A 10,073-nucleotide genomic window follows, 5' to 3' on the forward strand; every position below is an offset into this window, starting at 1 on the left:
TAAGGATCCATTTCAGTCAGAGGATAATAATGCTTGTAAAAGCACAGAAGATAAAAGACATGATCTTTTCCAATTCAGTGCTAGAAGCACTGATCACAATGTTTAGAAAGTCTGTAATAATGAAAATCAACACACGATCAGTGACTGTCTGCCATGAACTCAAATGTCTTATGGGGTGGGAAATACAAATACTGGTTCTCCCAAAGGAGCTGGAGTCATATGGCAGAGATCACACACAGTCAGGAATCAGTGTCTTGGGGGGAAGGTGTTTCTGCCTGGAAGAATGGGCCATTGGAAGTGGCTTGTCCATTATTAACCTGCTTTCTCAGAAGAATAGGAGGGATGGAAAGGAAGTGGCCACCAGCAGCCTTGCCACAACACATCTTTGACGGCCATTTGGCCCTACTGAAGTCAATGGGAATTTTCCAAATGACTCAGAGGGGTAATTCCACTTACTCAATCTATGCCATTTCCTATCATATCTAGTTACTGAGCCATCCTGCTACAGAGATCTGATAGGGGTGCAGCATAAGGTAGCATGGCTGCCAGCCATGTACCATCACAACAACAGCGTTTGTAAAGAACCAAAATGCTGCTGTGTTTTTTTATTTTTTTGGTGCTACTGTAACCCTTCTGCCCTATGGGAGCAAGACTGGTTAGTGTTACCTGCATAATTTAGGGCTCCCACCTCAGCCAACCTTTCTTTTGGGCACTTAGAAATTAAGGGACTCAACTTTATCCCTGCGTGGGCTCAGGGCTAACACCCATTTTCGGTGGACTCAGGGCTCTATGGGTCTGCAGAGCCTTTTACAGGGAAAAGGCCTTACAGAGTACTATCCTTAACCTATATTTATTAGCAATGTATCAACAGAATACACACACTAAGCATACAACCCTCACCACTCCAAACAAGGCAGATGAACTTTTCTTGATGGCCAGTTAAGATTAGATCATCTGGAGACTCTGGCTTCTGCATGGTATGGTCAGCAGGGTGTGGAGGTCTGGCAGTTCTTATCTTGGGCTGTGTCCCAGAGTCAGGGTCCAAAGAACTTCCCTTTGGACCCCAGTTTATATAGTTAAAACTTGGGTCCTACTTAGCTATACCATAACCAATCAGTTTAAACTAAAGTACTACAAAACTGTATTTTGCACCAATCCTAGCCCATTATGAAACAATTCTTTAACCAGTCATCTCACCACCTTAGTTGATTTAAATTTTGCAAAATTAGTTATGCAACGGACAGAAACAATTAAAGAAGCAGACAGAGACCATGCAGAGAAACCACAGAGAAGTAGGGACCATAAAGGCCAAACAATAGAGAAATATAAATTTCACAATCACAACTGTTGATAAACAGTTTCTTGCCAAACACAATGCTATCAAACAAAGTTTTCTTTAAACCTTTTAAGATCTGTTTCTTTATCTGGTGATGGTGAGTTCTATTAAGACTGGCTCGCCTTCTTAACAGCCTGATATTACATTGTTTTGGTGCAATAAATGGAATGTGAGGATGTGACTCTCTGCAACTTAGCTCATGGCTGCTGTTTTTACTGCAGAAGGTGGCCTCAGACCTTACAGTTAGGAGATTTCAACATAGCTTGGTTAGTAAGAAATCAAAGCCAAAAGAAGTTGAGAAGAAATAGTGACTGCATTTTAGTGACCAAATGGTTTGACTTTTGACTGATAACAGAAGCTTCAATTTGAGTGGCTCACCTGCTAATGAGGTTGTCTGCAGACCACAGGTATCCAAGTTTTAGCTGCTGTGATGTATTTGAGACATTCATAGCATTTTAGCTCTATTATTTTAAATACTTTTATTTTTACCCACTTCACACCCTGCCAAATTTTGTTTAGGTTTCCAGGGTAACATTTATCTGATCCATGGAAGTCTTCTGACTTGCCATCCTCTGTCTAGACAGGGCGAGTTTCTGCCCCATGTGTTTGAGTGGGTACAAAGGGACCTTGCTGCAGCTGGAGCCTCAAGCAGAAGATCTCCTTGAGATTCTCGGAGTGCATTTGCCAACGAAGTAGCTCAGTCCCCTTTAGTGAAGCTGCAGCATGCTCCCTGCTTGTGCCCAGCCGTCTTTGCTGGCTGGGGTGAAGGAGAATTGGTTACATGGCCCTGCCTCTCATCAGACACCTTTCTCCCATAGGAACGTTAACAAGAAGCAAGGCCTGAGCTCCCCAGTTGGTTCTGGCCAGCCCCTGTGTAGGAACTCAAGAAGCTTCTTGCACCATCCCCCTGTTTGTGCAGTTGCCCAGGATCCTGCTGGAATCTGGCTCAGAAATGGGAAGAGATGGCTTCTTTTTTTTTAAAAATAAAAATAAAAAAATCTTGTTTTGATTTGATCTTTCAGAGAAAGGGCCAATTTTGAAAAATACACAGCCAGACTTTATTAAACTAAGTTAGTCATATTTTATATTTTAGGAGAAATAATTGTAGCCGATCTTGCTCATGCTAACCTGAAACAGCAGACAGAACTTTTGAAGGACTATTACAACACGGCAAAGAGTCCTGTGGCACCTTATAGACTAACAGACGTATTGGAGCATGAGCTTTCATGGGTGAATACCCACTTCGTCGGATGCAACGGATACAACATGTTTTCAGGGAAGACCTATTCACAACCCAGGAAATGAATCATCACCAACGAAACATTAGTGTGGCATGCCAAAGGAGCTCATAATACCATTCTGTTCAAGGCACATTCAAGATCTACTGTCAGAGACAGAGCTATGACCAACAACCAACACAGATACTACTGTGCAAATGAAAGCAGTAATAGCCTGTTTCTATGCCTTGAGCCTGCTAGAGAAAATGCTTTCATCATACAACTTGTACAACAAACCGCAAGCACTGAATTTGCCACTCAGGTAACTGGTGGTATTCCTGGAGAGGGAAAGCACTTTGTTTTTCACCTCATAGCAACTCATCAGTAGAAAATGATACCATGTACACACATTATCAATTATTCCAGCAGCTTTCCTAATGAACACTGGCTCTGACAACCATGATAATGCCCAAGACTGTAGAATAGGGAATGGTATATTTTGAATCTCAGGCAGCAAATATTCACCTATATTATAATGAATCTGAATTTGTGCTATTTGTAAACCGGATACCAGTGCCATTCTGTTACTCAAATAACGTTAGGCCGCTTGTTCTGTAAACTGATTTTGCCCATATTTCAGTCTCAGGGAGGCTGAGGTTTAGACAATTTACCTCTCATGTTTACTGACGTGGCAGGACTGGAGATCCATAATGAGAAGCAAATCTCCTGAAATTTCATGAAATCATACTGCTGCCCTACAACTCAGTAGTTTCACTCCAGCCTCCCCCTGCTCCTTTCCTCACCTGCCAAAAGACTGAAAGCTGTATTGTGGATCCAGTTTCATCTATGAAGTCATTGCCTTTGGATTCAGAAAAATTGGATGGCCAAACTTCCAGTCACTCAAGAAAACTGTGGAATTCTGGAGTTTGATTTGTTCCTCACTGGGAGAGAAATGAGTGAATGGAGATGAAGGAAAATTTTCCTTGCCTATTTCTTTTAAATGTATTTACAGTATACATATATTTCCTTTTATTATTCTCAGTCTGTGCTCTAACACTAGACCAGTGTTTGCACCTCACAGATTGGAAAATAACCAATAAAAACTATAGTAAAATCACATGGGTTCTAAGGCCCAGCAGGAGCAAGAGAAGAAGCACTCTCACCTGCTTCTCCACTTCTCCACCCCTAGCCAGCCTCCCAATGTCACACTCTACTCTTCCCTGCCAGCACCAGACACCACTCAAATGAGAAAGGAAGCAATTTGACTTTACACCATAGCAGGAGCACGGTGTACTCTGGGGGAGGTGGAGGTCAGAGAAGCACTAACAAGTACCCCACAGCATGCCAGGCAACCACATCCCTCACAAACCCACCAGCTGCCACCCAGCCCTTCATCAGCCCCCTCTGTTCATCAGCTCCCCAACACCTCTTGCCCAGCTGTAACGATGCTGGTTCTGGCAGGACCCAACTGAGAGTGTCAATTCAGGACAAATTGCTTCAAGCAGGGCAGTTACAGCCCAAGGCTGGGGTTTCTGTGCACACCAAGGCAAACCAAACCAGCCAAACAGAGAGAACTTTGGTTTTACCCCACTGGCTAACCACAAGTCACACAAGCAATTCCCTTAGACACTCCAGTTTCCCAGTATCACCACCAGTGCCACTCGTTACGGGGACGAATGGTTATGAAAACCAACACCCCAATAAAAGGAAAAAGGTTCTCCCGATCCCAAAGGACTAAGCCCCAGACCCAGGTCAATATACAAATCAGATCTTACCCACAAATCACGCTGTTGCTAATTCTTTAGAATCTAAAGGTTTATTCATAAAAGGAAAAAGATATAGATGAGAGCTAGAATTAGTTAAATGAAATCAATTACATACAGTAATGGCAAAGTTCTTGGTGGTTCAGGCTTGTAGCAGTGATAGAATAAACTGCAAGTTCAAATCAAGTCTCTGGAGTACATCCACAGCTGGGATGGGTCATCGGTCCTTTGTGTAGAGCTTCCGTTTGCAACAAAGTCCTCCACAGGTAAGAAGCAGGATTGAAGACAAGATGGAGGAGCTGCAGCAGTCTTTTATAGTCTTTTGTCATGTGGCCTCTCTTTCTTTGTTCCAAAGACAAGCACTGGGGCACACGGCAAGAACAAACCTTAGAGTTCTGTCCATAGGGATGTCCTTTGCCACCTTCTTTCAATGGGTCAGTTGTATAGCTGATGGTCCTTAATGGGCCATCAAGCAGGTTAGGCAGAGCAGACACCAACTTGTGTGGGTGTGTCACTCAGAAGCATAGCATAAGTTTGAAATACAGACAGTATAGACCCAATATTCATAACTTCAATTACAAAAATGATACACACATATAGACAGCATAATCATAACCAGCAACCCATAACCTCTCCATAGACCCCTTACACAACAACCTTTATACAATATTTGCTGCATATATATAATAGTGGTCGTGACAGTGATCTATACAGTTACAGATTATGTCAATAACGTCACACCAGCCACTCCCACAAGTCTTCTATCTGGCTCCTAACCAGTGTCTCCTTTCAGTACTCAAAGTCAGCCTTGGTTTCTTGCCATGCAGGGTCCCACAATCTTCTATAGTTGAAAGAACTGCAGAAAGAAACCACAGCTGCTGGGTGGACAAGATTGACAACCATGCACTAAACCATGTTGCCTCATTTGTGACCACAATGTGAAATGTGACTGTCTAAAAGCCAAGACACAGGCCATGTTAAATTTCATTTCTTATTGCTGCTCCTTTTGATGGTTTTGTCCATGAGGCTTTTCAGGCTTTAGGTCTCAGTTCCTTAAGCATCACGTTTACTAATTCTGGGACACTGCACATCAATTACAGCTGCTGAAGAATTCAATCTGCCATTATTCCCTGACACCTCCCTCAATATTGGCAGATTGCATGAGTTTAGTTACTGATTTACAGAATGTAGCTTTGAACTAGTCTGCTTTCTCCTGCTGGGTGGGAGAACTGGAGTCTGGTTTCCAATATTATTGAAAGATGAAGTTAAATTCTCTGCTGTATTACAGGAGTTCTCAGAAATAGCCATCTTATCCTGACTATCATTCTTAATGGAAAAACTTCCAACTTTTCCCATGACACTTTCACTCACATGTCATTGTTGTAGTGACACTTCTGTAGGGCTAGATTTTGAATATATTGGCACTTCAGACAAAGTCTTGGGGAGGGAAGGTCTCTTAAGACAATGCTGAATTCCAGGGATAACACACCAAAACACCAGCCCAGACACAGCAGCTTGGTTGGAACAAAGTATGTATTTTCAATGTAGATTATGTATTTCAGCCTCAAGAATCATAGAATCATAGATTTTAAGGTCAGAAGGGACCATTATGATCATCTAGTCTGACCTCCTGCACAACGCAGGCCACAGAATCTCACCCACCCACTCCTGTATCAAACCTCTAACCTATGTCTGAGCCACTGAAGTCCTCAAATCATGTTTTAAAGACTTCAAGATGCAGAGAATCTTCCAGCAAGTGACCCATGCCCCACGCTGCAGGGGAAGGCGAAAAACCCCCAGGGCCTTTGCCAACCTGCCCTGGAGGAAAATTCCTTCCCAACCCCAAATATGGCAATCAGCTAAACCCTGAGCATGTGGGCAAGACTCATCAGACAGACACCCAGGAAAGAATTCTCTGTAACTCAGATCCCACCCCATCTAACATCCCATCACAAGCCATTGGGGATATTTACCGCTAATAGTCAAAGACCAATTAATTACCAAAATTAGGATATCCCATCATACCATCCCCTCCATAAATTTATCAAGCTTAGTCTTGAAGCCAGATATGTCTTTTGCCCCCACTACTCCCCTTGGAAGGCTGTTCCAGAACTTCACTCCTCTGATGGTTAGAAACCTTCATCTAATTTCAAGTCTAAACTTCCTGGTGGCCAGTTTATATCCATTTGTTCTTGTGTCCATATTGATACTGAGCTTAAATAATTCTTCTCCCTCCCTGGTATTTATTCCTTTGATATACTTGTAGAGAGCAATCATATCTCCCCTCTGCCTTCTTTTGGTTAGGCTAAACAAGCCAAGCTCTTTGAGTCTCCTTTAATAAGACAGGTTTTCCATTCCTCGGATCATCCTAGTAGCCCTTCTCTCTACCTGTTCCAGTTTGAATTCATCCTTCTTAAACATGGGAGACCAGAAATGCAAACAGTATTCCAGATGAGGTCTCACCAGTGCCTTGTATAACGGTACTAACACCTCCTTATCTCTACTGGAAATACCTTGCCTGATGCATCCCAAGACCGCATTAGCTTTTTTCATGGCCATATCACATTGGTGGCTCATAGTCATCGTGTGATCAACCACTACTCCGAGGTCCTTCTCCTCCTCTGTTACTTCCAACTGATGCATCCCCAGCTTATAACAATAATTCTTGTTATTAATCCCTAAATGCATGATCTTGCACTTTTCACTATTAAATTTCATCCTATTACTATTAGTCCAGTTTACAAGGTCATCCAGATCTTTCTGTATGATATCCCAGTCCTTCTCTGTATTGGCAATACCTCCCAGCTTTGTGTCATCCACAAACTTTATTAGCACATGCCCGCTTTTTGTACCACAGTCAGTAATAAAAAGATTAAATATGATTGGTCCCAAAACTGATCCCTGAGGAACTCCACTAGTAACCTCCCTCCAGCCTGACAGTTCACCTTTCAGTACGACCCGTTGTAGTCTCCCCTTTAACCAGTTCCTTATCCACCTTTCAATTTTCATATTGATCCCCATCTTTTCCAGTTTAGCTGATAATTCCCCCATGTGGAACCGTATCAAACGCCTTACTGAAATTAAGGTAAATTAGATCCACTGCATTTCCTTTGTCTAAGAAATCTGTTACCTTCTCAAAGAAGGAGATCAGGTTGGTTTGGCACGATCTACCTTTTGTAATACCATGTTGTAATTTGTCCCAATTACCATCGACCTCAATGTCCTTAACTACTTTCTCCTTCAAAATTTTTTCCAAGACCTTACATACTACAGATGTCAAACTAACGGGCCTATAGTTACCCGGATCACTTTTTTTCCCTTTCTTAAAGATAGAAACTATGTTAGCAATTCTCCAGTCATATGGTACAACCCCTGAGTTTACAGATTCATTAAAAATTCTTGCTAATGGGCTTGCAATTTCATAGCGGTCTATAGCACACCTCAAGCACTATCTCAGGGGAGGTTCTAGCAGCTTTCTTCCCCAATGTGATTTTTGCCCAGACAGACTCAGTCTTATCCATTCCACCCCTTCTTATTTCTTTACAGTGTACCTCATCATTGATATACAATGCTACTCCACCACCTTTGCCTTTATTTCTGTCTTTCCTAAACAGCACATTCCCTTCAATACCTGTACTCCAGTCATGACTACTATTCCACTATGTTTCTGTTATCCCTATAATATCCAGTTTCACTTCCTGCACCAGTTCCTCCATTTTGTTACCTAGTCTCCTCGCGTTGGTGTACAAACATCTTAATTTTTGCTGTTTGGCTTCGCTCACGTTCTTTACCCAGTTAGGCCCAGACATTCTACCCCCAGTATCACCTATTAGCCTGGTATCTACACTATCCTTCCTCCATTTGTCCATTCTCCTACCCACGGCTGTATCCTCTCTTACTTCATTTTCTTCCCTCTCAATTTTAAAATCCGGCGTAGAGATTACCTGGACATCTCCCAACCAATTCCTAATTTAAAGCTCTGTTTATCAGTTGTGCCAGCCTCCATCCTAGAAGTATAAAACAACAAATATAAAGTATCCATGGGGGGAAGAACATGACCACTTTAGCGGGAAAGGGCCACCCCAGCCGGGTGCTTGCCCCGCTGGGCTCTGGAGCCGGCCCTGACTTTAGCATTCTGCAGCTGACCCGAAACACACCCCTCAAACTAACAAAAGCAAGGTGCGGGGGGAGGGGCAAGGGCTGGTGGGGCTCAAGCCAGCTTTAAATAGAGGGGTCCAGTGATGGAGTGCCACCTCCACCTCCACCCCCCTGGGTCACTTAGGAGGCCATCCAGCCTGGCTGGGCTGGAGAGGGAACACACAATCTACACATATAACTCAAGGGGGGAACTCAGCTCAAAAAGTTTGAAAACCGCTCACGGTACAGAGAAGGGGTAGTTAGGGGTTGTGTGAAGTGAGGGGAGTAGCTCAGGGTGCAGGGACTGGGTAGCTAGGGACTGTGTGCGGGTGGGGGGGCTCCCAGTGTGGCTCGCAGTTTCAGTGTCTGGGGGAGTGCTGGGGCTCCCAGCATCATCCCCCCCACTGCTCCTAGCTTGGGTGGACACGGTTTGCTGGCTTCAGCCCCACGCCGCTCCTGGCTTTGGGGGCTCGTGGGAGGGGGGGTACTGGCATTAGCCCCACACCACTCCCAGCTGGGGGGCAGGGGCGGTGGGAGATGTGGACGGCCTCAGCCCCACGCTGATCCCTGCTTCAGCGCTGGGGTTCGGGCACCGGGTTTCAGTCGTGGGGCTCCGCTGCCCCCCGGTCCCCTCGTAGACTTCAGACCCCTGGTTGAGAACCACTGTACTACAGTACTCAACCAAGAATAAAATCCTCATCAGCCTGAAAAAATAAATAATAAAAAAATATTAAAAACCCGCAAAACCCACCACCACCACCACAAGTGGAGCTAACAATTCAATCCATGAAGGTTAATAAAGAATAGTATCCAGCTCATGCTCCTGTAGTTGTGCTGGCTTTTCAGGATAAACAGGAATGAATAGTGGTATCTTAGGGTTTGTCTACACAGGAAAGGTTTTCTGATATATCTTTTTGTTATAATTATACCAGTATATAATGAAAAAGCACATCTACACCATTTATTTATGACAACTTAACTTACTTCCCTTGTGAATCATTGCGGCTACACAGCTTTGAGCTTTTCCCAAATATCTGCCAAGAATGCAGAACAATTATCCCATGGTGCAATGTTCTGTCACTAGGCTCCATGCAGTTGGGGATTTTTTTCTTGGCATATTGTGAGGAACCTACTGGAACCTACTGGAATTCTGGGACTTGGGGATCAAATTCAGAAACTCCCATGATTCCTTTCCTGGCATCCCATCATTCATCTGGTTTTAGTGGCAGTCACTGAAGATACCAGAGATGATTTAGACTACACATGGGTAGGAGGCTGACCATGGCCTTGGTGCAGGTCATGGGGTGAGGGATCAGAGGCTGCTTTTTCTCTGCTTCATGTACCCCATGTGAGAATCAGAGACAATTGCAGTCCCTGTGCTTGGGGATTGGGACATGGGACTATTCACACTAGTTTCCCAAAAAGGAATAGGCAGGGAGAATGTACGGCCATGGCTCTACCTGCTTTCCTCCAGACAGCTGAGTTAACTGGCTGCGGAGAGCAGAGAAAATTGCACCACCCCATGGGATGATACAACACATACACTTCTTTAGATCAAACCAAATTAGACCAACTCCGAAGGGAAAGGTTCCAGGACCTAAGAGATTTGGCCTCAAGTCC

This window comes from Mauremys mutica, chromosome 1 (genome assembly GCF_020497125.1).
Source record: "Mauremys mutica isolate MM-2020 ecotype Southern chromosome 1, ASM2049712v1, whole genome shotgun sequence".
Classification (NCBI taxonomy): domain Eukaryota; kingdom Metazoa; phylum Chordata; order Testudines; family Geoemydidae; genus Mauremys; species Mauremys mutica.